General features: G+C 38.9%; 1 protein-coding gene across 6 annotated transcripts in view; it reads left to right on the top strand.

Moving 5' to 3' along the window:
- Window positions 1-21,597, top strand: part of FHIT (fragile histidine triad diadenosine triphosphatase) — a 1,253,716-nt gene that overhangs the window by 349,882 nt on the left and 882,237 nt on the right. For all 6 annotated transcript variants that reach the window (XM_045505414.2, XM_010968301.3, XM_045505417.2 and 3 more), the window contains one exon: window positions 6,400-6,491. The gene's annotated coding sequence lies outside the window, so the exon portion shown is untranslated. The remainder of the gene's footprint in view (window positions 1-6,399; window positions 6,492-21,597) is intronic.

Raw genomic sequence — 21,597 nt, forward strand, 5'->3', positions numbered from 1 at the left:
TTTGAGCTCTTCCTCTCAAACTGGAGATTAGAGAAAAGTAAGCAAATTTCACCCACTCCATCCCCCATAATGGAACACAAGTTGAGCCAGGAGAGTTTTGTATTTATCATTGATCTATTCATCCATCCAAAAGTACTGTGAAAACTGCAGAAGGCACTTTGGACAATTCCCAGACCTCAAGAAACTCCCCTTATGTTCCTTTTTTACTTTCCCGTCTTTCCTCTCTTTAACCAATTTCCCAAAGAATTTGAGGCTCTTTACTAAATTAAAGGTATTGTGCAAGTAATAAAACAATTACCCATAAGACAGAAATGTGACCGTCTTTACTAGTATATGTTGGTATGCCCATGGAATGAATGAACTAAATTTGTTTGTAGTTTTCCTGGTCCCTAGAGCAGAAAAGGAATTTTTAGCTTATGTAACTTTCCTTTTCCGACCAGAGAAAGCATTACAGTTTTTCCAAGTTGGTAGAATCTCTTTGGGATCAAAACTAAAGGTGGAATTTATTGCTTAGAAAGTAAACATTGACTTTAGTGTGATTTCCGAATAGAGGAATAAGTATCAGGAGGAAAGATTGGGGGTACAGATTCCTATCTGTCTTGCTTGTTACTGTGTCCTAGGGCTCAGCACAGTGCTTGGCGCACAGTAGGTATCGGATATATAGTTGTTCAATTAAAATGGACCATCCAGTAGACAGTTTTGCACTGACTTGACTTTCAGGAACAATGAAGACATGCTATAAACTCTGTGCCTTTGAATGTTGTGTTCTCTTTCCCCGGAAGACCATCCTTCCACCCCTTGTTTTACCTCCTTCTCATCCTTCTGGTCTCATGTTAAATTCAACTTCCTTTTTTTAGTATCTCTTAGAAGGATCTGCCCCTTTCCTTTAGAGCTCTTTCCTCAGCTGGGAAACATATACGCCCTGTGGGAGCCTTCTGACTAGTGTCTGTCTCCTCTAATAGGTTCCAGGAGGCATAGATCTTGCTTGATTTTGATCGCCTTAGTGCCCCAGCCCCTAGCACAGTGTCTGGTGCTTATTAGATACTCAATAAATACTTTGTTAACCGAATGAAAGTCATTAATTACCAACAATGTGCTTTTAATGAACTTTGAATGAAAATGAGGAAAGTGGATGAAAATAAAGTTTCTGTTAAACATAACAATTATGATGCCAATGACGATGTTTTTAAAAAAGGCGATGGTAACTGCTTCTATGAATTCTAACCAAGTTCCAGGCCCTTTACATAAAATGAGCCCCTTGCAGCTCTATGAGGAAGGCAAAGTTATTATCCCCATTTTACCAATGAGGAAAATGAGCATAAAGGAGATTGATGACTACGATAAAGCCATGCACTTAATTGGTTGGTAGAGCCTGGGATTCAAATGCATGTTCTTAACCACTATGCAGAAATGTTCTCCCTATGCTATTTTGCTAAAGCATCCTCAGGTTTATGATCTGAAGGAACAAATTGATAGTGTCCTCATGTGTCCTGAATAGTGTGATAAGTTATCTTGTGACAACCCCAAATAGCAACAGTTCCCCATCATTATATTGTGAGGCCTCAGCTGTGTTTCTAGCCAGAGGCAGAAGGTGTAGAACCAGAGGCCATGTGATTCTTTATTTTCATTTTCAGGGCACTGGAGTGTAATTTTTTTCCAGCCATACTCTGGTGCACAGCCCCCTTGCTGAATGCCCTTTGGTGCGGCTCCATTTATAAGGAGTTATCACATATTTCATTTGTTCATCTGAACATCCAATGTTTATTGCAGGGCAGAGCAGCCACATGATTGTAAGTACTTACCCAGACAAATTAAATGATTCAGTGTAGTAGCTCTGAAAAGTCTAATTTCCACGTGCGGGATCACATTTATCATCACCCAGATTCAAAGGCACAAAATAGCGCATTGACATTGGTAACTTATTCATAACATGCCCTGTCTACCTTGTTTGTTTGTTTTGTTGTTAGAAACCAACCCAAATCCCATCTGTAGGATGACACACACAAAAAGATGATACTTAAATATTAGGGCTGTGGTGGGGCAAAGCAATTGAGGCATATCCAGCATTAAACTGTTGCTCTCTGCCTCCTGGGTGCATTATGTAAAGATGTGGTGATTGCCAGATTTTTCTTTAACGGTTTGGCTAACTGCTTCTTCAGTGCCTTCGGGTCTCTCAAGGAAGTGTACGTATACGGCATTTTTAAACACAGTACTGACCCAGGAGGAAGCATCGGGTTCTTTTGGGTTTTCACTTCATGATTACTGAACTTTCCTGCAAGCTTTTTTTTTTTTTTTCCCCACAGATTTTCCCTCCAGGAAGAGAAGGAACATTCTTTACAATTCTAGCCTCAGTAAAGAATGACCTCCTTGCCTCAGAGAGGGTCTTTTGGTTATTAGTGGCCAAAAAAAAAAAAGAATGATCCTAAAGCTAGTTTTTATTTTAAAGCAAAAATTCTAGTTTGGAGGGGAAAAAAAAAATCTAATCTCAAGCCCTAGGACATATAAGGTTAATGGCAAACTTGCTTCAAGGAGAGAAATATAAAAAGCAAAATTGCTAAGTCTGCTGAAGAACTAATCAAGCATATTGTTCCCCTGATTCTATAAAATTACAGCGAGCCCTTTAGAAAGGTTGAAAAGATGTCCATGGTGTGCTCTCAGTTTACTCTGTAAGTGTGCGTTCCCTCTTCCCTGTGGTTCCACAGGCGCTGGTGTGTGCTGAAGGGGTAGGCTACTGGTTCTCCTGGCTGAGGGCTAGTGTCTTTCCAAATGACAGATGGTTCCCTCTGCTGGCTGAACTTAAATTCAGTCCTCCCAGCTGAGCCAAGGTGGGAGGAATCACCATCCTTCTCACTGATTATTAAAACATAGTTCTGAGTCTAATCCTTAAAGAAACCAACCCTCTGTGACCAGTTAAGTGCGCATCAGAACTGGTGATGGGTGTCTTTCCTTCCTTCTTCCCTTCCCTCCAACTTCCCTTCCTCCCTCCCCTCCACCTTCCCTTCCTCCCTCCCTCCTCTCTTTCTGTCTCCTTCCTTCCCTCCCTATCTCCGTTTTTCCTTCCTTCTTTAGAGGAAAATTTTAAAATACAAATGAGCACAAAAGATAGTATGTAAAACACTGTATTTCTACTTTCGAAAAAGGAGCATCTGTTTATGTATGTTAGATTTAATTCCAGTTTGTGTGTTTGTTTCTTGTAAAGGAAATTACTGATGAAACCAATACCCTTTTAACTACCATATCCTATCTTTCCTTTCACTCTCCACTCTCTCAACTGCCTACACCCTCTCCCCAGAATTCCCTACCATAAATTTAGGATGTATTTAATCAGTCTGTTGTTTATTTTTTTTTTTGTACACATAGATGTACCCACAACTAATATGTACTATTATGTTTGTATGTTTAAATTCTTATTGTTTTTTTTAATACAACATTATTTATGAAACTTATCTATACTGATGATTATAAAAACCAACTGATTCCTTTTAACAGCTGAATAATATTCCATTCTATAAAATATAGCACAGTTTACTTACCTATTCCCTTTTCAGGGCAACTTTTAGGTCACTTCCAAGTTTTGCTATACAACAAAACAAAACAAAACAAAACAAAACAAAACAAAACAAAACAAAACATTGCAATAATCTTTTTGATAAATATCTCTGTGTTGCTTGAGCCCAGTGTACCCCACAAGAAGTATCAGTCTGCAGTGGGATATATGTAGTATTACTCCTGATAAATGCAACAAAATTACTCACTAGAATGATATACCAATTCATGATTCTGCCAGAAGTAAACTAGAGGACTATGCTATTTTTTCCACATCTTGAACAACACTGAATTTGTCTTTTTCATGTTTACTATTCTCATAGAAGAAAAATGGAATTCCATTATTTTAATTTGCATTTTCCTCTTGTGAGGCTGAGCTTTTTTTGTTTTTTTCTTATGTTCGCTGTCCATTGAGATTTTCTCTTTTAACATGCCTTTTTTTCTATTTGTTTACTCATCTTTTTCTTGATTTTAGGAGTTCCTTAAATATTCTGTTTATTTATTCTCTGCTGTTAAATATATTGCCACTATCTTTGTCTGGTCTGGCAATTTGAGAAGATTATTATCAAGAACTCTGGCGTATCTCTCTCCCTGCGGACCACTGCAGATCCTTTTGGATCTTCTTTTAAAACATGCAGCAGACAACTGCTCACTTCTCTCTACCCTCTGTGCTATCTGACCAGAACCTTTCTTCGCCAGGGTTACTGCAGGACTCTCTTACGTGGCCATGCCCTTTCAGTGTTTTTTCAAAGAGCCAGAAATATCTTATTAAATGTACATCAGATCTTATGCCAGCTCTGCTCAGCACTGTCTGCTGGCCTGCAAGTAAAAGACCAAGTTCTTCCAATGGCCCCAGAGTCCAGCACCCTCCAGCTCCCTGTCATGGCTCTGACCTTGTCTCACGTGCTTCACTCTCCCCTCCCTGCTCTAGCCACACTGGCCTCCATACTGTCCTTGTAATCCACCAAACATTCTCCTGCCCTGGGCCTTTGCATTTCTGTTCCCTCTGCTTGGAACTTCCTTCATCCAAAGCCATCTTTATGACCATCTTCACCTCACTGAGGTCCTTCCTGAGCCGTTATCCTCTTGGGTAAGATCTTCATTATCTCTTCGCTTAAAGATGCAACTATTTCTCCAGATTCACTATGAGTTTCCTAGGTCTGCTGTAACAAAGTACCACAAACTGGGTGGCTTAAGACAATAGAAATTTATTTTCTCACAGTTCTGAAGGCTACAAGTCTGAAAATGAAGTCCTACCAGAGCCACACTCCTTGTGTAACCTGCAGGGAAGTCCTTCTTCCTAGTTTCCAGTGCGTTGCCTGCAGTCCTTGGCTTGCAGCTGCATAACTCTAATCTCAGCCTTGGTCATCACATGGCATTCTCCCTGTGTGTCTATTTTCACATGATTGTCTTTTGTAATAGAGGCCCACTCTACTCCGGTGTGACCTCGTTTTAACCAGTTACATCTGTATTGATCTCTTTTCCAAATAAAGTCACATTCCGTGGTACTAGGGGTTAGGACTTCAACGTTTTTTTTTTTTTTTTTGGCACAGGTGAAAAAGCCATAATTCAACCGATTACACTCATAATCTTTCTCACTCTGTGTTTCTACGGAGCATGCAGTACTTTTTAACCAGTCTTGTATTTTACATATTTATTTTGGTTTACTATCTGTCTCCCTCACCAGAATGCAGGCATTATGAAGGCAGGATTTGGGGCTATTTGTTTACTGCTGGAGAGAACAGTACCTGACACCTTGGTAGGAACTCAATAAATATTTGTTGAATAAATGATTACCTGTTTTCAGTTACTGCGTGAGCAGATCATGTAACATGATACAGACCAAAAACCATAAGATAAAGAAAGGAAATAAACCTTTTGTTACCTTTAAACAAAATCCTAGGAAATGAATAGGTGTTTATAATTTTGATACTTTTATTTCAAAGAAGGTCAAGTGAAGGCAAAGCAGAAGTAGAAGTCTGAGCAGAGAGAAGCTGATCAGCTGGCGAATTAGTACGTTGTCACTGAGCGATTTATGCGCAGTGGGTCTCCTCTGGTTTCTCTGTCACGTCTCTCCTTTGGAGTTGTCCCTGCGTGGGGCATGGGGTTCTCACTTTGCCTGAGCACCTAACATGTGCCATGAAGTAGTCCTTGGTGTTTTATCCTCATTTTAAAAAATTATTCTCTTGATAAATATACCCTTCATATATTATTATACCCATTTGGCAGAGGTGAAAAGTAAGGTTCAATGAAATTCAGCTGCTGTATAAGACACAGATAGTAAATACATTACTTGAATTCAAACTCAGGCCAGTAGGGCCAAAAAGCCACATTCCTTCCATTGTTAGGTTCCCTCAGATTCTCATGGACACCAGAGTTTCAAAGGACAAGATGTAAACTGACCTGCAAAATACTCTTCAGATAAATGCTTTGGCATAGACCACCACAAAACCAGGGAAGTCCTCTTCCTGCTGGACTTGTTGTTGGCCTTATCATTCTAAATTGAATACCCGAGTGCCAAGACTGGCTGGATCTGAGGAGGGTCAAATAATAATGCAGCCAAAACAGCCCAGGATGAGAAATGAGAAGATGAAATGTCAAAGCACCATTCTGCTGCTTCCTTTATGTGATCTTGTAGGAGTCACTGAAGCCACACTTTAGTCGTGATCTCTCTTGTGCAGAGTAATAATACTTTACAGGAATCACACATGTGCCTTTATTCTGACCTTTTAACAGCACCAATGCAGTCATGCTAGCTCAGTATTCATGGTGAATGTCCCTAATGAAGTTGTACCTAGAAGACATTTGGATCACTGCTGAAATGATCATGTGAATTTCTCATTCATGGTGTAGGTATCCTAGGACTGCCTGCCTGCCGAGACCTTCTATCAAATCTTCGTGCACCCTGCTGCTGAGCATCCAAGGAAGTGACAGTATTCAGAGAGGTAACATTTACTTAATTTAAAATTTTTCATAGAGTTCGGTATAACGGACCTACTATGCGCATCTTTGTAATAGTAGTAAGATTCCCACGTACGTATGAAATAGCACTCTTAAAATGGAAAAATTTCAGGGCTCAATTCCCTTGGAGAATTTACTCTCTCCCATCTTCTATTTGTAGCTGCCACTTAAAACTTGGGAGTATAAATATTATGTCAGTTAAATAAAGGAGTGATGACTTCACTTTTTTAAGAAAGCATTACCTTCCTTTCCATGAAATGTAGTTTAACTGTTACCTGATTGACATGCTACTATATTATTCTCCCCCCACCAGGCACTTACATATATTTCATAATTTTTATGTATAAAAAATAAGGTTAAACAGTTACAAAGTCAAGTTGTTATGCTTTGCATGATTTTGAGAATGATCATGAAAAAGAAATGACATTAGCTGTAGCAGGAGGATGCTTCTGATATGAAACATATCTCCTAAAATGGCAAGGAATTGTTCTTGGTCAGAGAAAGACATAGTGGCATACGTTGGGAAGTGAAGAATAAATCTTATAAAAAGAATTGAAGACAGGGCAAAATAATTACTTGTCTTTGTATGTCTCTGAATGGTTTCACTGGATAAGTTGAATATGCATTTAAAAAATAGCAATAAAGCAAGGGAAATGTGCTAATGGGGCGAAATTTCCCCAGCATGTTGTCAGTGGGCTGTGTTCATTTAACGACCCCCTAGAACTCACATGTGTATACCCCTCTCCTTTTCTCTCACCCCTTCTCGTCTTGACTCCCTTGATAGTTGCTCCCATTCTGAGGTCTCAGTGAACAATTTAGCATGTGTAACAGATATAAATATTGAATGGCCCCATGCGTCAGAGCATAAAGATACTGTATCCTTTTTCTTGCTTTCAGTCAAGACCAAGTCTCCTGTTTCCACTTTACATTGTTTGCCTACTTGCTCTTGGCCCTGCCTTCTATTCTCTCATTCCACAGTCACTTGAAACTAACCCATAGGTTTATGCAAAGTTTACAAAGTTGGGCAAGATTGCCCCCCAAGATTGTTGGACTGTGAGACATTGCTGTGTTTTCTAGAACTACTCACCAAATGCAGACTATTCTGGCATGCGTCAGGCATCCTCACTTCTTAATGTGCCTGATTTCTGACTGGTGAATCACCTGCCTATCTAGAGAGTTTTTCTGGAAGACATAGAAGGTTTAAGGGTAGTAAGTGAAATGAACTGAAATAGAACACTGGTGTTACATGCCTGTTTACTATAATCTTGACATGGAATTATTTGATCATTGTGTTATTGTTCTGGTTGGTATTTTTAAGCCCTGAAACAAGGCTCTTTTAAGCACGAACACTGTCAATATAAAGTATATATCTGAAAGAGTGGCATTTTAATATCAGTAATTAGTGGAAGGAGGAATTGTAGACTGTAACTTCAAGTTTTCAGATCTCCACTTACTCCTTTTTGGTTAAAAAGATTTCTCTTCTGTCTTCTAATAGTAAAAAGCATGTGCTTCATGATTACAAATACCCATCCTTTGCTGTTTCTTTTCTTTAAAAGGACTAATTCAGATTTCTGCTATTTGCTGTGTGATGTCACTTAACTGCTTTAACCTCTCTGAGCTTTGGTATCTTCCTCCATAATATGAGGCTAATTATAAGAAGTACCTCATAGAATGGCTATGAAGCATTAAATGACAATTTTTATAAAATGATTAGCAAGGTATCGGGCACACAGAAGCTCTCAAGAAATGGTAAGGATTGTTATTAGAAGAAAACCTGCACTTACCAACTCTGTATTGGTGTTTAAGGATGTTATCTTCAATATTCTGTTTCTCTTAGGATGTTACCTATTGCACTTTTCAATGAAGCAAGATATAGAGCTATCTGAGACCAAAAAAACTGAGGTAAAATAAATAATGTGGCAAAGTACCATGTAGATAATCTTTGGTAGTCGTGATCCTGTACAAGCCTCATTGCTTTGAGATTAAATGCTGCCAGTGTAAGAGCCAGATCTGATTGATGTTTTATCATCTTATCATTTAACTTTGTGCTGTGCTTTCATTCCAAATCTTCTTATGTATTTGGCAGGATGATCAGGAAAGCTCTATGTCTGATTTAACATTTCTACTTAAAACCAAAACTAAAAATTACCAAATGAGGTAATGAATGGAGGTTCCAGTATGGCTAAGTAAGCTCTGCTGAACCTGACATTTTCATAGGTAACAACTGTAAAGTATGGGGGGAAAATTACCTGAAGGCCCTAGAGAGTGAAAATAAGCAGGTAGATTTGGGAAGGGAATTGAGATTCAAAACTTGGAGGCAGAGACCAGTGCAGAATGAGCTCCCCATTTTACAGCTTTTAGACTGAGATCATGTTGAAGTTATTGTCACTTGGGGTGGCTAACTCTAGTAGAAAAACCACCATCTTTTTGGTTCCAAGACCTGAAGAGCAGGGTTCAAGGCAATCACAGTCACTGAAAAACAAAGTTAGAATTCTACAAAGGAGGGAGACAGACAGGGAAAGCTCCCAATTCAATGTATGTATACTACTCAAATTTTTGACTGACCTCTGAACCATGGATGCATGGAGCAGATAAAAACTAGGACAGCTAATGATAAAAGAGCTGAGATTTGAGCTGCTACCTAGGAGACAGTTTGTAATTTGGGTATAACCAAATTAATTGCCTGCTGAAACAAATAAATCAGTGCTCTCCAGAGAACCATAATAGATTCTGGAGTCTTCACTCCATAATATTCACATTCATACATTCACATACCACCCCAAATTGCATAACATATGAAGAGCCAAGAAAATGGGACCCCTTCTGAAGAGAAAAGGCACTCGTCTAAAACTAATTCCAAGATTGTTACCGAAGGCAAGTTTGTGTGCCTGCTGCACCTTGAGGCCAAACAAACTGAAACATCAAAGTTTGGAGAAGAGAAAGGTTTATTGCAGGGCCGAGCAAGGAGGATGGGGGTGGCTCATGCCCAAGAAAACCTCGAACTCCCTGAAGGGTTTCAGCAAAGCTTATTTAAAGGCCAGGTAAGGGGGGTGGGTCTTAAGGTGCGTGATCAGTTCATGCACGATTCTCTGATTGGTTAATGTGGAGGTAACAGGGCTGTCAACACTATCAACCCCTAGGTGCCAGAAGGTCTCAGGGCTACACACTCTCAGTCATCAAGTAGTAGTTAATTTCTTCCCTTTGGTGGTGGTTTTAAGCATCTGAAAAACTCAGGAAATATACATGAGATGCTATTATCTGGGTACTTCAGAGAGGAGCTACAGCAGAGGATATAGGGGAGAGGTCTGATCCTGGAAGGCCCTACAGGGTCCTGCTCTGTTACAAGGTGACCCAGGGGTGGGAATTAGCAAAGATTTTAAAGCAGCTATTATAACCATACTCAATAAGGATAGAAAGATACATTTACAATGAATAAAAACATAGTAAATAAAACCAAAAAAAAGAGTCAAATGGGAATCTTAGAACTGAAAAATATAGTATTTGAAATAAAAAAAAATCACTGAGTGGGCCTAAATCCATTGGAAGTAACAGAGGAAGTTGTCAATGAACCTGAAGATAGAGCAGTAGGAATTTTCCTTCTGAAGAACAGAAAAAAAAAAGATTAAAAAAAAAAAAACTGAAGAGAAAAAAATGAACAGAGACCCAGGGGCCCACATGACAAAAATAAAAATGTCTAACATACAAGTAATTGGCATCTTTGAAAGAGATGAGAAAGAGAATGGGGCAGGAAAATATTTGAAGAAATAATGACCCCAAGTTTTAAAATTTGGAGAAATAACATACATTTACAGATCAAGAAACTCAGCGAACCTCAAACAGGGTAAATTTGAAGCAAATTATACCTAGGCACATCATAGTCAAACTTCTGGACACTGACTATAAGAGAAAATCTTGATAACAGAGAAAAATGGCACGTTACCTTCTGTGAAACAGGACTTTAAAATGAGCCCTGCCTTCTCATCAGAAACTACGGGGTCCAGGAAAAGTAAAATGATATTTTTAAAGTACAGAGAGAAAAAAAAAATCCTATTAACCCAGAAATCTATGTATAGTGAAAATATCCTTTGAGAATGAAGGCAAATTAAAGACATTTTCAGATAAAAGTAAACTAAGAGAATTCATTGCCAGCAGACCTACATCACAAGAAATGCTAAAGGAAGTTATTCAGGCTGAAGTGAGATAACACCAGATGGAATCGTAAATCTTCAAGAAGGAATGAAGAATGTCAGAGATTGTAAATATAAAAGAGTACTTTTCGTCTCTGTATCTTTAAAATACAGAGGACTTTTTAAAGCCAAATTATAACACTGTCTTGTGGTGTTTACCATGTGCTATGTGTAGATGTTGTTCATATGACAATTATAGCATGAGGAATGGGGGGGCGCATGGTAAATGGACTCATACAGTTGCATGGTTATCAAATTTTATATGAGATTGTATGAAGTGAACTCTTAAGTAGACTGTGAAAGGTCAAGAATGTCTATTTTAATGCTTAGAACAACCACTAAAAATCTGGCAAAATAGAATCCTAAAATTTAATTTAATGATCCCAGAAGAATGCAGAAAGAAAGGAACAGAGAACAAGAAACAGAGGGAGCAAACAGAAAACAGATAATAAAATTGTAGCTCTAAATGCAGCCATATCGTATTAACCATATTTAATTATATTAAATGTTAATGAAATAACTAAAAATCAGAATTTATCAGAATGGATTAAAAACAGAACAACTATACAGATAAATTTAAAGTAAATTGATGGATGTGGGAGGGAAATTACTCCGTGGTAGAGTGCATGCTTAGCATACACAAGGTGCTGGGTTCAATCCCTAGTACCTCTGTTAAAAAAAAAATTGAAATAAGTAAACCTAATTACCTCCCCCCACCTATAACCAAAGAAAAAACCAGAAAGAAAAGAAAAGAAAAAAGGTCAGTTAGTATATAAAAATGATAAATTATATAAAATTGAAAAATATACTATGGAAGCATAAGAAGTCTAGATAAAGTGGTTATATTACAGTATTTCATAATAATAAAAGGGTCATTATATTAAGATAAGAGTTATAAATGATAAAATTTACCTGATAAAATTTTAATGATAAACAACAAGTTCCTACTGTAAAGCACAGGGAGCTACATTCAATATCTTGCAATAGCCTATAATGAAAAAGATTGTGAAAAGGAATATATATGTATATATAACTGAAACATTCTGCTGTACATTAGAAATTAATGCAACATTGTAAACAGACTATACTTCAATTAAAAAAGGGGAGGAAAAAAGAAAAAAAAGGAGGTACATATAACATCTAGTTCATAGAAAACTCATTTTTCCTGCGCCTTCTAAAAAAAGGTGATTTAAAAAAATTCTGATGAGATTACCTGAAGTATTTTTGAGTCTAGAATTTTTTGAGAACTGTCTCAATTGTGAGTCAAGAGACACAGGTGGCTCATCACTGTGAGCTAACAACCATTTCATAAAATTGTGGAATCAAAGCTTAGCACAAGTGAGAAAAAAGCAGAGGTGAAGAGCATAGACATCTGTGTGCCTAACGGCTTATAAGTTTTTCATTACACATTTTTGTGCACTGCGTGTTTGCTTCATTTACTGCGTTTTACATGTTTTACCATCTCCCATGATTCAGGATCAGGCTAGGCATTCTCATAACTCAGTCCCTCGAGTTCATATTTAATTGGTATGCATATTTAATTGGTATTCAGAATAGTCCATTCTGTTTGGTCCCCTCACCATATGAGTTGTTAAATATTTTGAATATCATCCCTGTTCACAGTAGTTATATAAGTTAGAAGTATTTTCTCCATTTGTCAGTGGAAGAATTGTAGGCTCAGAGGTTCAATATATTGGGTAATATCATATAACTGGGTGGCAGAGCCCGCCTTCAAATCCACATCTGTCTGTTTCTAAAGCTTACCCCTCTGCACTATATCATTTCTTCTGAGGAAATATCGCTGATCCGTTGTTATTAGGGTATGCACATGAGGATCTACACTGCCTTTTTCTGGACTCCTTGAGGACAAATGGACATTTTAATGGTATATCTGCTACATTCTAGATACAGTCAGTGGCTCTGAAACATGAGGAAGCTTGCTGTTTTACATAGAGACAGACCCATGATTTTGGCCCAGTTCTCTGGGTACACTAAGATATGAATTACTAAGCCTAAAAACTTCACGTGTGTGTATTCTTGATAGAGTTCTGTATTTCCAGTAGATATGTTTACATTAAGAATTTAGGGATTGTTGACAACGTTCTGATTTCCATGTGTCCTGTGACGTGACAGGAGGGCAGCAAGTGTGGACGGGCGCCCAGCCTGGGGCAGGATTTTACATCAGCGCATGGAAGGCAGAGGGCTAAGTGACTTCTAAACGATATGTAAGAGTTAGGCATTTGAGTTTTACTGCTTCTGATTAATGGAACTTCACTTCTATCTTAAAGGGTCAATATTTCAGGCTTTTCAAAAGTTACTATGTAACTGGATGCTTTTGCAAATACTCTCTGAATCTTTACAACAATGTTAAGAAATAGATATTATCCCCATTTTAGAAATAAGGACACTGAAGCTTCCATATTCTCTCCTCTTAAATAGAAGACATTTGCTCCTCTCTGTAACATAAGACCTAAGCAATAAGTTATGGCTTCACTGTAACTGCTTGTGAGAATCTTTGTGTAATTCCCATAATATATGTGAGGGTCCCTAACCTGGAATCGAGTGACACAAATCCTCATCATTCCTAGCTCCCTTGCTAGCTAGCTAAGTTGGCTCTACCTCATTTGTGATGGTGTATAGCTGATTAAAAATAAGATGAATAAAATATACATAGAAAAGCAGGAAAGAAATCCACCCATCACTATTGCTGATAGAGTGGCAAACAGATACTAAGCACAAAAGTGCTCTCTGAGTTTTCAGGCAGAGCAGAGGAAAGAGGGGCACACAGAAAGTTTCATATTCCTGTGGTCAGAAATGTTGAAACATGTCAGAAATTTCTCATGTGATTCGAAGATCGCTTCCTGTGTTTGTGATTTTATAAAATAGGATAATAACACCTACCTTTCAGAATCTTGGGAGGTTGAACTGAGACCACATGGCACATAAATGTTAGTTTGCTGCTGTCCTTATATAACCCCAGTAAAGGTTCATGGTCGAAATCTAAGGACAGACTCTAGTTAGTTTAGTTAAACTACATAGTCTGAACTCTTTGGATCATCTAGTTACTGTTTATGTAAGGATCCTTATGTTGGCAACAACTGTGAGAAACACTATAATATTCTCCATACAAGATATTATTGTTCATGTTTCATAAATTGGAAACTGAGCCCCAGAGAAGTGATGTCAGTTGACCAAGGCCACATACAAGGGTTTTAGTCAGAATTTGACCCCCTGTCTCTACATCACCAAAGCCCATGGTTTTTCTACTACATTATACTGCTTCTAAAATATTGAATGATTTAGCAGTTTTGGTATTATTTCCAAGAACTCTTCTAGTTTATAAAGCAGTGATTGTAAAGAACAGGTACATACTGGGTTAAAATTCATGTGATGTGAAATCACTGAGGGAATCGTTACTCAGAAGGCCCCACATGTCCACTGACAACATGCAAGATCCTTTAAATATGTATATTTTGTGTTTGTGTTTTATTTTTTTTAAAAAACAAGTTATTCGTCAAGACTTGAGGACTTTGGAGAGTGACAGAGTGTAAGGCCACCCCAGGACCACTAGTGACAACTTTGCCAATACAGTTGGAATGTTTCTGAACTATAAAGCTTATTTAATGAAAAGAGACCCCAAAAACCCTTTTACTAATGTGTAGTGCTCTCTTGTCAGTTTGAAATGAGCAAACTGTGTGCCTACTGATTACCATGCATACAGTATATGCTCATTAAATCATGCACTGTGGGTTCCTTCAGGTTGTCAAACTGTTTAATTGAAAAAAAAAATGTGTTGCTCTTACGGGAAAGAGGCTGGAATCAAAGGGCTTGGAGAGCTTACTCTTAATATTTTGGAGTTTGCTTTTAAGTACAGCCAGAAATTGTTCTATTTTACAGTTTTGATTAAAGCACTGTTCCTTCTGCATCTTTTTTTGTTTTTTGGCTTTGTTTATAATTCAAATGCTGTAATTATAATGGAGTTGCTTTTGTAATAGAGCTACTAAATCATTCTGCTGGCAGATGGAAACCAGAGTGAAGGGCTTGGTTTTTTGTGCTATAGCTATAAGGCTGGCTTGGGTATGTTAGGCTGAAACACACTGGGTATAAGAGATCTGGATGGGTTTTAGTTTTGCCAAATCTTATCACCTCAGTGGATGAATTAATCCTTTTTGACAGCTGACACCCTTAGGCTATCAGGGCCTATGATCATCAGGCTCTGTGCTATGTTTATATGGTAGCTCTAAAATTACCAGTGCTCAAGCTCCACCCTAGACCAGATAAATCAGAATCCTTGAGGGTGACTGTTTTTAAAAGCTCTCTGTGTTATTCAAACGTGAGCCAAGGTTGAGAGAGACTGGCCTAGACTGACTCAAGTTGTCCAGTATTTCAATACAGGACTGACTCAGCAACTGTTGTCATCAACCAACCACAAGGCATCAACCAATGACTTACCTACCAATAAACCCTTTAGGGTTTCAGGTTAAAAACTCTGATTTCTGGGCTTCATTTAGATCTATTAAATGAGATTCTTTGTAGACAGGGTCCAGGAATCTCCATTTTTAACCAGAGCCCTAGGTGATTCTTACGCACTAAGGTTTGAGAATTTGCTCGAGAAACAAGATGATCTTTATAAGTGAAGTTGGGTAGAGCTTTAGAACAAAGTGCATCAATCATAGTAAAATCAGGGTAGGGGTTTTTTTTTTAAACAATAGAGATTTTGGTACATTAATTTAGGCTGACTGGTATTGTGCATGGTTATAATACCATCAGCTTTATTTGTGGGGAACTACCCCCCACCACGCCGTCACCACCACTCTGTAGTACCATGTGAGACTCAAGAATGCACACACACTCCATGGATTCTTTCACCTTTAGATATCTGGGCCTAATGACTAGGGCCAGTGCATCTTTTCAAAGGCCTAGAAAAATATTGAAAACCAAAAGGAAAAGAAAATTATTTTGGCTTCAAAGTATGGAAGAATTGCAGAATCAGAGCAATTAGCTATTTCATGAAATGTCCACAAAATAGAATGTTACGCTATTGCTATTAAGTACTACAATTAGTAATTATAAAGAGCCTGCATTTACAGACATTTTATGAGTTAGCTTTTCTTGCCTCTTAAGAGTATCTGAAAATGCATGATGACTGCTAAGAAATTTTAGCCAGTTTTAAAATTAAATAAGCCAAATGATATGTAACCAAATAATTTCAAATGGCAAAAATACAAAAACCTTCTCAAAGACTCTACATCCAACAGTTGTTTATTGTGGTCTATCAGATATAATGTGGAATTGAGCTTTCCCCAAAACTGTGCCTAGGGTCCAGGAAGGTCATGTGTCCCAGAGTATATACTTAAAAATTAAAGGATGTTTGACTCTCCTGGGCTCCTTTCTCATTGACAAGACCATCAAAATACACCTAAGCAACCCTACTAAACTGAACATTGTTGCTCAACTTTCCTCCTCTAGGGGAAAAAAAAAAAAGGAAAATGCAAAAAGATAAGCAAAAAAAACTGAAATATTTTTAGCTACACATCACACTCTTTAAAAGTACATCACTTACATAAAAGTTGGGACTGTTAATGAGCATCAAATGAGACTGACAAGGCAAACTGCACACTATACTTCTTGCTCAGAAAATTACCCCTAAGAAATTACGATAATAGTAGTGAAACAACACATGACTAAAATAAAAGACAGAGGAGTAGGTACCACTAGACATTAGGAGTCTCTGAGGTCAGTTGGTAACAAGAACTAAATGTAGTTTTTCAATTCTCTGTGCTATTTTCGTACTTTGGTTTTGATTACATATTAGGTCCTCAGTTTTAGTATTCTCCTGATCCATGGATTATGATTCCTGTTGCTAACATCTTACTTGAGGTACATCTTGCCCTTTTCTTGGCCCCCTTTTTTTGTTTCTTTTGTAAAAGATACCACAGCTGTTTTATTTATTTTTTGGTTTACCTTCCTTTTTGACTGTCGATTCTCCCCCCAGAATATAACCTTCGTGAAAACATGAATTATGGTTGTACTTTACCAAATCAATCATGGGGAAGAAAGGGTGGTGACAACTGATCACTTTGTCCTTGCCAGCAGTGATCAGTCAGACTGAGTGTCATGCTGTTAGGAACAATGTTACAAATGCTTAAGGTCAGGAAATATTTTCAAACATCTTTTGTAAACTTGGATTCTGTAACTCAACGTCAACAAATGAGTGACAAGAAGGAGGCTGTATTCATGTTTCACCTATATCTCTTTTACCCCTTCCAGCATCCAAAAGAGGGGAAAAGCCAAAAGAATCAACTTTTCTATAAATTCTGTGACTTCTGGATGAATAAAATGGTTTAATTGTTCACTTGAAAGTGACTACTTTATACTTCTGGAAAGGGGCCTGAAAATTTCTTGGCAATACTTCAACTGATTAATAATTTAGAATGATGATTGACTGGAGAATGGAAGTAGAGCTAATAGCCTCTCATTTTCCTCTTTATTATTTCAGACAAATTGGTAAGTCATGATGGAGGTGTGGGGTGTTTCTGGGTCAACTGGCTAGAAGCTCTGGATTAAAAATGGAGAGAGATATTTGATCTCTCTAAGGTGTTGACTTCACCCTTAATGGAGCTGGATGACATTGTGATATGTTGCTTCTGATGCTTAGCTGCTCAGTGCTGCTATTACACTCCCCCAAAACGTCTGTGTGAACAGCAGGAAACTCCTACTCTGACTCTGCTGTGTGCTACACCATGCTAGACACTGGTTAGGGTGAAACAAGGGATCCAACACAATTCTAACCTTAAGGAGTTCAAAATTCTGACAAGAGAGACACATATGTCTAAAAATCACTCTTCTACCAGGTAAAAAGTACTAAGTATCTTAAGAGAGGGATAAGAACAAATACCACGGGAGCCATTCGCTTATGGATTGATGTGAGGAATCTGCCTAATAGGGAATTAGTGATTTGAAACAAAGTGAGAAAGTCAAACTATCTTGTACGAGCTGTGAGTGCTGGTAACAGCAATTAGAATGAGCAAATGCCTAAGAAAGGAGTGCTGGCATGAGAACCTGGTTGAGATTTCCAGGGCTATGTAAAGCTGTGTGTCTGCCTTCAGAAAGACAGGATTTGGGTAAATTGTATCCTAGAAGGACTGAAGTGAGCATCATCCTAGAAAAATGCACAGGGGTTTACCCGCTGGACGTTTCCGCTGCTTCCTGAGAGACTGTGGCCAGCGAGGAGGAGCCAGTGTTACTGCAGCTATTGCCAGGGGTGCTGATTTCTTCTCCTATCTCTAAGGAAGGAGTGGCTGGACCCTCCCCAACCTAAATGCCACAAATTCTGAAGAGAGGTGGGTTTCTCATCTAAATAAAGCAGTGTGTATATTTGAGTGCCAATTCTGATTCCACTGGTTGAATTTTTGCTAACGTAACCAGGACCTGAATGGAAAGACTCACCTTAAGGAACAATGAATTGTATGTACTTTTCCTGATTCCCTCTGCCCCCCCCCCCAAATCTCCCACAGACTTAAGTAATTTCCAGAATATTTATTTTTTTTAGTATTTGTATATGTTCTTGTTATGGACTGAATTTTGTCCCTTCAAAATTCATATGGTAAAGCCTAACCCCCAAGGTGACTGTATTTGGTGACAGGGCCCTGAAAGAGGTAATTAAGGTTAAATGAGGTCATAAGAGTGAGGCCCTAATCCAGTGGGACTAGTGTTCTTATAAAAAGAAGAAAAGACACCAGAGATGCACCCACACAGAGCAGAAATCATGTGCACACAGGAAGGTGGCCTGCTGCAAGCCAGGGAGAGAGGCCTCTGGGGAAACCAGATCTGCTGATCTCCTTGATCTTGGACTTTCAGCCTCTAGAATGGTTGAGAAGTACATTTCCATGGTTTAAGCCATTCAGTCCGTGGTATTTTGTTATGGCAGCCCTTGAAGACTAATACAGTTGTTGACAAATCCTCCTGGGGGTTTGATTTGTGGGCCTAAGTCAATAGCAAATTAAATGGACCTCTCAATTTGGGCCAAAGCAACTATGCAAGGTCTTAAGGAATGATTCTCCTGTCTTTCTCATTAAGTGTCTAGCGTAACCATGGTATAAAGCTACTCATTTATGCGGAGCAAATTTTTCTCTCAGACGCCTACTTACCAACAAATATTCACGGAGTACCTACTATGTGCCAGTTACAGATTATGATCAGAAGGAGCTGTCAGTCTACAAGAGGAAATATAATAGGCACATAAAATGCTGTGTTTTATGTGCCTATTTATATTTCCTGTCATAAAATACTGTCATGTGTTTGCAGGAATGCCTCGAGCGTGCCAAGAGTGAAAGGATCCTTTGCAAGTGAATGGCAGGGAAGACTCCTGGTGGTGACATTGAAGGAAGGCTTTGGAGGATGGATAGGATTTGGCCATGCAGTGTTGAGCAATGAGGGAGGGACAGCTGAGGAGAGGAAGGAACAAGCAAAGGCTTAGAGGTAGTAACCCTGGGAAGTTTATGGGGAGCTATGCACTTTGATTGACACGTAGAATATGCAAAGGGAAATTTCCCTTCATAAGGCTGAGCTGTCTTGGACTCAAAGACTTCCTTCATAAAGGCATGATGATATGTCTGGCACTGTCCTTCGTACATCATTACATTAACTCATTCACACTCATAATAACCCTACAAGGTAGGTGCTAGTATTATCTCAGTCTATAGATGGAGAAACTGAGGCATAGATGGATTAGGTAACTTGTCAATTACTAGTAAACAGTAGAGGTGGGATTTGAACCTAGGCATCCTGGCTCCAGATTTCTTGCTTATATAAAGGCAGCTTGAGCATCTAATTGGGTGCCCATAATTTGCAAATGGGGCAAGATGCATAGCTTTGAGATAGTGGGCAACTTGTCCTATTTCCTTGAGCAAAGGAAGGGCAGAGCCACTGACTTTAATGACCATGAGGGCATTGCAGTGCCCCTGGCCACCTTCCTCTAAGTTAGCCATGTTTGCAGCCATTCGTGGAAATAAATTGTCGGTACAGGGGAACAAAAGTGTTTTTCAGGCGATTTGCTGCCGTGGTTAGCCTAGGACATGGTTATGAAAGGAGCTTTTCTGCATCTGCTGCCTTCCGGGGTTACATTCTTAGTGAATCCACGGCCTCAAAATGGAGCTTGTTACTTGCGTGTCATCCGAGGGTGGCAATGAGTTGCATGTGTTTGGTTGGGTGCCAGCTCCCAGGGTGCCAGACCTCAGTGGGGGAGCCACTGTTTGTCATGAATTAGTCTTTAAATAAAAGCAAGTTTTTAAAATGGAGCATGCTAATTTGGGTTTTGCTAACCCCCTCTGAAGAAGGCTTGTCCTGTTCGGTGCCAGCTGGCTGAGTTGGCATTCAGTGAGCAACTGGGTCCCTACCAAAAATCACATTGCTTCCCCCTCCCGCTTTGAGAGCAAAATGGCAGTGAGGAGCTGGTTGGCCCAGAGAAACAAGGTGAAACTAGGGGCAGGGACAGCGCAGTGATCAGACGATTAAAAGGAATTGAACTGCCCTGGTGCACCCGTGTCTCTCACCGCCTTAGAAGGGAAAATCTGCCCCTCTCTTTCCCCACTCACGCTATCCTCAGCCACCCATTCAGTGACTTTCTGCATAAAAGGCTTCCTCATCCAATTGCTTATACACTGCACCTTTTATACTCTTCCAAGTCATACTTAAGGGATTATCACTGCAGCTTTTAACTTCCCCCAGAAAGAGCTGAATGAGCGTGAATGGGGCGGAAGAGTCTTCAGTGAGAAAGCGTCCCCCACCCCAAAATACTCACAAAACCCCTAATCACGATGTAAGAATGCCATCCTGTTTTTGGCGGCGGCTGGCTACAAATGCACTAATTAACGATGACTATACGTATAGGCGGTAATTACAGGACACACACACACAACCCTTGGATAGATTGCGGTGCACCAGCAACGGGCCCTGGTTGCCTTACAGTGATGCTGTAATACATGAAGAATCCACCGATCAAGGGATCAAGGTTTTGATTCTTGAAACTCAGCACTTAGCTCAGTAAGTGCTAATTGGGAGATTTGTTTCCTTACACTTTCCAGGTGTATAATCTGATCCTGAGAAATGGCGACTGTCATGCAATCAACAGTTGAAAATAGAAACTCTTCTTTTTAATTATCTATTTCGGTTTTGTTTTGCAAACATCCCTTTGTCTTCAAATAGGTTTGCTCGGTATTGGGAGAGGAGCCTTGTACAAAGGCAAGACAGAAAAGGAATTTAAATAAGCTTTACATTTGTTCTGAAGATTCAGGAAAGATGGAAGCTTTTTCTCAATATGAATGTATTTGTGCAATAGATTGCTGAGAAAAATGAGTCGTCCTGGTTACTAATGTAGTGTACATTAAATTTCCTGGAGTGAGGATTTTTTTTTTCCAACCTGTTTATTTGATGCCACTGCCTCTGTTCCTCTGAATGCAGCATATTAAGTTTACTAATAAACTGACACCCCATCAGTTTAGAGACTTGGCCGGAAAGCCTTCCTGACAGGACTGGAATTTGTTTATTTACAAATGCTGAAGCAAATTTGACAGTGAATGATATTTTGAATATTTGAGTACCCTAAATAGTTATAACGGGGATCTTATTTTTTTCAGGGCAATTACATTTTGCCGTTTCTTTAAATGCTCATTTAATATTTTGGATCTCGGCAGGACAGTGTGTTGCTTTTAAGAATAAGAGCCCATAATGAGCCCATGCAGCTTTAATTTATGATGCATCTGACAGGATTGTGGTGAATCTGATAGGGGATGCATGTGATTATGTTTGCAAGCTGGAAATAAACCAGCTGGTATTTGTTCTGAAAACATTCCGAGAACACCCTCCTGTTAATGACCCGTGGCTTGATCCAGCATCTGGTAAA

Source organism: Camelus bactrianus, chromosome 17 (assembly GCF_048773025.1).
Source record: "Camelus bactrianus isolate YW-2024 breed Bactrian camel chromosome 17, ASM4877302v1, whole genome shotgun sequence".
Taxonomy (NCBI): domain Eukaryota; kingdom Metazoa; phylum Chordata; class Mammalia; order Artiodactyla; family Camelidae; genus Camelus; species Camelus bactrianus.